Source organism: Mus caroli, unplaced genomic scaffold (assembly GCF_978045245.1).
Source record: "Mus caroli unplaced genomic scaffold, Mus_caroli_1 scaffold_4, whole genome shotgun sequence".
Lineage (NCBI taxonomy): Eukaryota > Metazoa > Chordata > Mammalia > Rodentia > Muridae > Mus > Mus caroli.
The window spans coordinates 152,941,287-152,947,772 of record NW_028227259.1 but is presented as its reverse complement, the minus strand read 5'-3'; positions in this window follow the sequence as shown (position 1 = coordinate 152,947,772).

The following is a 6,486-nucleotide window of genomic DNA, read 5'->3' as shown; positions in this document are numbered from 1 at the left end:
CCAATTACAAGACAGAATTAAACCCAGGCCTTCTCCTCTCTCTCTCTCTCTCTCTCTCTCTCTCTCTCTCTCTCTCTCTCTCTCACACACACACACACACACACACACACACACACACACACACGCTGATGGCCAAGCCCTCACTTGGGTCAAGGTCATGCAACAACAAACTCTCCTCAACTCCACTGAGCCCTCCTTAAATGCTGCCCACTGCTTTCTTCCAGCTTCTCTCCAAAGCCCTCTGGTACTTGCTGTCCCCGCCCCAGGTCACCCATTTGCCAGCGTCTCACTCCCCCTGACTGCTTGACCGTCTAAGTCCCCCTTTGGGAACAAAAGCCAAGTTCTCTCAGCCTTTGCACACCAATCTCCAAAGCCTGTTACAGACGCCACTCTCACCGCTTGCTCAGCGCCTCCCCAATCATCCATCTTCCTAAAATGTTTCAATTTTAGAACCTACCTAAGCACCCCAATAAAGACTGTCTGACATAACAAAAGCCTCTCAGATTATAGTCTCCCCAACAAAGCCAGACCTTGCTTTCAGATAATGGTTGTTCCCCAATTAACCTCACACAGCCAAGCAAAATTTCCCCAGCTCCTCTCAAGAGCTCTCAGAAGGACTCCGGATAAGTACTCCTGCCGACCAGGGAAGGTGAATATGGCCTGTGTATCCCGGATGTTTCAGAAGTCTCTGTCAGGTACCGCTGAGGGGAGCTGCTGTCTCCACACAGCTGTCTTGGGGGAGTCCCACAATTATCGCTATCAAGTGGAGTGGCCATGGCGACCTACAGAAGACCTTGGTCCATAGTCATGGCAATGAATTCAGCAGAGGCCTGTGATGGATTGATCCGTGGGTTGCTGGGGAGGGGCTTCTAGGTGACGCAGCTGCCATCGGAGCACCCATGCTCCTGGATATTGATTTGCCAAGCTCCATGCAGATGTGCTTGCTTCTTTGTCCTGAGTATCCTTTCTGGGATCAGTAGACATTCCTTTACATCTCAGGTGACAGCTGAAAACTAGCCATTTGCAGCTTGGATGCTCTTCCTTCAGGGATCTATCCTACCCAAGGCTCCGAGGCTGCTTCTGAGGGCCTGCCTGCCGCTCTGAATAGGGCTCCTCCTCTGGATTCTAGGAAGTGTGCTTGTGGCTACAGTACTGCCATCCCGACATACCTTAGACATCACAGGCTGGGGTGGAGCCTGCTGGGGGTCTCAACCATGAACCAAGGCAGACGGAGCCTGCACCGGCTCAGGGTGGGGTGCTCCGCGCAGGCTCAGGCCTCCCATGTTGACAGGACATCATTGTTTGCCGCTGCTGTGCCTTGATGCTTAGCTCAGGATAGCAGGCAGCTCTGGTCAGACAGCCTCAACAACCCCGAGGCCTCATTAGAAGCAATCAGGCCAGCTCCTGGAAACACTGCCATCAGCAAAGTAAGAGATGTGGATTCCAGCACTGTGGCTTGGGGGAAATGCAGGCTGTGGGGAGACCTTCCAGCCCATGCTGAACCTCCTGTAGGAGACCCTCCCCTCATAGCAGGTTTCCACCACAGGCCAAGGCTCAGAATATAAATTTTCTTCCCCTCTGTGCCTTGCAGAAGACCCTCATAGGAACACGACTCAGAGGCATATGACTGGAAGTTTCAGTTACTGTCACATAAGGAAGGAGACCCCCAGGTTAATATTCTGGTGGTTTGTAGACGAGAGGCCCCAGAACACCGAGCCATCTAGGGTGACTATTTAGACCTCCATAAAAGAATCTGGAGGCTGAGGTTCAGGGAGGTTCAAGGAGCCTTGGCTGTGTGGGGCTGAGCTGATGCCTCCTCAGAGGGCTGGGAACTGGGAGATGCTAGGGTTTATGCCAGGAATCGCTGAACAGGGAGGACCTCAAGGCTCTTTGGCTGGGTGTTTTCACAGAGATGAACTGGAGCCCGAGCTTATGGAACAATGCGCTGTTGACCATGTAGAAACTATGCTTGTCTTTCAGATCACAGACATTTGTTTCCAAGGCTCGGGAGAAAAAAAAAATCTGTTCTAGCCAGTGTATAGGGGGTGGCGATGGTGGTAGTGGTGGCACACACCTTTAATCCCAGCACACAGAAGCAGAGGCAGGTGGATCTCTGAGGTCAAACCCAGCCTGGTCTACAGAGTGAGTTCCAGGGTAGCCAAGTATACCGGCTGGTTTTGTGTATCAACTTGACACAAGCTGGAGTTATCACAGAGAAAGGAGCTTCCGTTGAGGAAATGCCCCCATGAGATCCAGCTGTAAGGCATTTTCTCAATTAGTGATCAAGGCGGGGAGGGCCCATGGTGGGTAGTGTTATCCGTGGGCTGGTGGTCTTGGGTTCTAGAAGAGAGCAAGCTGAGCAAGCCAGTAAGTAACATCCCTCCATGGCCTCTGCATCAGCTCCTGCTTCCTGACCTGCTTGAGTTCCAGTCCTGACTTCCTTTGGTTATGAATTAGCAATATGGAAGTGTAAGCTGAATAAACCGTTTCCTCCCCAACTTGCTTCTTGGTCATGATGTTTTGTGCAGGAATAGAAACCCTAAGACATCAAGACTACACAGAGAAAACCTGTCCCAAAAAACCATTAAGAAAAACAAAAAACAAAAAACAAAAAACAAAAAAACCTGTTCTGACATAAGGTCTCGCCTCCTCCACCCTTCTTCTCTCCCTCCGGAATTCTGTCAGAGAGATGGACCCGTAAGAACTGCTCTGCACTTCCAAGGCCCAAATTACCCAGGAGGGGGCTCTCAGGTTGCCTGGGTTACCGGATGGTTTACTAACCTGAGGTGTCTAAGAGGACAAAGCCAGGCTCAAATGGAACATCCTTCCAGAAGATGTTCTCTGAGCCTACTGGGGGATTTTAGTTGTTGCCAAAGGAGTCAGTCCACAGGTCAGTTGCTTTCTGCCAGAGAAACTGTGTCAGACTGGAGAAATCAGGCAGCCAGTAAAAGGCACAGCTGTGGGGTACCACCTGCACTTATGTAGAGCAGTAGGGTGTTCCAGGCGTGTGTGTGTGTGTGTGTGTGTGTCATTTTCAGCCTTCCTAATGCTGTGACCCTCTAACACAGCTCCTCAGGTTGTGGTGATTCCCAACTATAACATTATTTCCTTGCTACTTCATTACTCTAATTTTACACTGTTATGAATTGTAATGTAAATATCTGATATGCAGGATATCTCTTATGTGATCCCTGTGTGTGTGTGTGGGGGGGGTGTTACAATCCATAGGTTGAGAACCACTGGCCTAAACCTTCCTCTAGTTTGGACTCAGGTCAGGTCAGTGGAGGTTAAATCCCACCAGCACCAGTGTCTCCCCCTAATCATTAACTTTTAAATCCATTGAAAATCTGGAAAGCAAGTGCAGCAAACAGAGCCATCAGCCAGAATTGCCAATTAGCACTTTGCAACACTTGCTCTCTGTCTCCCTCCGCTACCTTCCTATACCTTTGCACTACAGCCCCTAATGAAGAGACACCCCTCCCCCACTCCAGGAGGCTCCGAGGATAACTGTGCAGCCAGCTATTCTCCCTAACAAGTGCTTACAGCCAGTCCTTCCCTGAGAATGACATCGGTTACATTCTGGTTACATTCCGTTACATTGTAGAGGTAATGAGAAATGGGTGGTAGTCCCAGCCTGAATCTTTTTCTGAATCCAGATATATGCTAGATACTGTAACAAATTACCTGAGGCTGGAAGCTTTATGAAGAAAAGATGTTTGTTTTGGCTCATAGATGGGGTAGGGTGATGAAGTTCAAGGTCAGGGCCTGGTCAGTTTCTAATGAGGGTTTCAGAGACTGGATATTCACTGCAGACAAGGGAAGCAAGTGGGAGAGAAAGACCAAGCGGAGGCGCCATGTTTATTTTGTAACATGAAACTCTAGTTTCATGAGACCTGCCTTACTCCCTCAAAGATGGATGTTAGTCCCCAAGACTGCTATGGTCCCATGATCTATTCACTTCCTACAAGGCCCTATCTCTTCAAGGTCGTCAATACCAGGACACCAGGAACTAACTTCCAGAAGGTGAACCATTGGGAGAGAAGTTTCATCCAATGCTGTGGGAGCCACTTTAAGGTCTCATGTGCTTCCTGTTCCCCAACAGCCTTCAGCGACAGTCCCTGCATCCTCTGACAATCCTTGACTGAGTCAGTGATGGTGGTGGCTGTAAAATACAATCCCTTCACTTTGCATAGACCTGTGGGCATTTAAAAGTCCAGCTCATTATCAGCTACTGACTGGTAGATGGTCTGTAGGTCAGTCTCAGCCCCTCTGAGCTGGTGTCTCCACATTTCTGACACATCCCACTTAATTTCTGCATCACCTGCTTTTTGAAACAACAGAATGTTCAGGGATCACTGTGATGGTTTTTATAAGTTTGGCCCAGGGAATAGCACAATTAGAACGTGTGGCCCTATTGGAGTAGGTGTGTCACTGTGGGTGTGAGCTTTAAGACCCTCACCCTAGCTGCCTGGAAGCCAATATTCTTCTAGCAGCCTTCAGATGAAGATGTAGAACTCTCAGCTCCTCCTGCACCATGCCTGTCTGCATGCTGCCATGTTCCTGCCTTGATAATAATGGACTGCATCTCTGAACCTGAAAGCCAGCCCCAATTAAATGTTGTCCTTATAAGAGTAGCCTTGGTCATGGTGTCTGTTCACAGCAGTAAAACCCTAACTAAGACACATGCCCTGTGTTTATCTTATCCCAGAGTCAAACACGCTCGGACATCTTTTGGTGAGAAGGACAGATCAAAAACAAACATGAGGCCTGAGAGCCCTTGGGAATCAAACAAGGCAAACAGCTTCGCTGTGGGATACAGTTGGAACCCCTGCTTCTCTTTCTGGCCTTCACATTGTCTCCTGCAAAGTGGTGGCCCTCAATGTCCTCACGGGATCCATTCACTGCTGTCCCAGCTTCTGCCATCCCCTGGCTGGGGCAGAGACAGGGAAAACACAGCATTTAAGGGTCTGGAAGTGGCTTGGACTTATGTCCACTTTGCCTTGTTGCTGAATAAGGCTTTGGTTTCTCTGTGTGCCGGGGGGTGGGGCAGGGCGGGGGCAGTGGCAGCTCAGGAGGGGGATTGGGAGCACATGTCCTAGGCTGTCCAGAGGCCTGAGGTGAGGGAAGTTTCTCTGGCTTGTGGGGCTGGAATTAGCAGATGAAGTTTCTAGAAGATAGTTTACCAACTCACTAAAATTCCCAAGCCTGTTACTTCTTAAAAAAAAAAAAAAGGCTGTCAGGATATTTACCCAGTTCCCAGGGCCTTTAGAGGAGATGTCAGGAGCTGGCATATCCAGTGTTTGGCACGGGTCCTGATCTGGTGGACGCTGTGTGAAAATGCCATCTGGGTTTGGGGTTGCTTTACGGAGGGAGGGGTCTGGGGAGAAGAAGGAAGAGAGCCGGTTGATATAACTGTCATTTGCTGGCTCGACATCTCCTAACCAGGTCAGCCCTTCCACAACTGAACAACGGCTTTTAAAAATTTAATTACTTTTTAATGAAGTTGAAGGGAGACTTTGGAGCCAGCTTCCTGGCACCTTCGTGAGATGAATTGGTGTCACAGCGGGAGAGATGGATGAGTGAGGAGATAAGGTTTCTCTGAGCACAGAAGGCTGTGGAGGGGAGGGAAGGCAGGAGGCTTGCCTGCAGGGAGCTAGCTAGAGCCGACATCCCTCGGAGGTTACAGGTGTCCCGGGCTTCAGTAGATAGAGTCCAGCTACAACAGGGTTGGTCCTCTGACTCGACAAAGGTTACCCAGTCATTGCTGATTTAGTGGGTCTTGTATTTGTCGGCTTTATATTGCTATGATGGAAGACCCGAGGCTTCTAACTTAGAAAGAGAAAGAGTTATTTTGGCTTATGGTTCTGGAGATTCGTGTGTAAGACCAGGAGCTGGAGAGCACAGCGGCATGTAGCAAAACAAAATGTATGTCAGCGGCATGTAGCAAAACAAAATGTAAGTCATAAGCCAGGAAGGAGAGAGAGGAAAAGAGGGTGGGGAGAGGGAGAGGGGAGAGAAGAGGAGACGAGGTCCTATAACTACCATTAAAGAAAGGTTCACCTCCAACGACCTAATCCCTACTTGAATCCAGCTCTTGAAGTTTTCAGTTCACCCAACAGCGCCACCTGGAGGCCAAGCGTTTATACTGTAGGGCTTAGGGGGAAATGGTCCAAACCAGAGCCTCTCAGGTCTCTAAGTCAGGCCATCTTGGGTGGCTCTTCTCCGAAGGTCACTCCCAACATCTGATCTCGTGTGATTCTAGGGCATCCGCTTGCTCTCCGGAGGCATGTGGCAGACCGAGGGAGGCTACCTGGAACTGGCAGCAGCGTCTCCCTGGAAGTAGGCAGCCTCAGTCCCTCGCGGAGGGTATCAGGAGGATCCTCCCCCATCTAGGATGAGCAGAGTGCCTGTCTAAGGACAGAGGGTCACAGGGGTGCAGCTCTGGGTACCTTCCTTTGTCCCTGCCCCCTCAGCCCTCCTTCACAC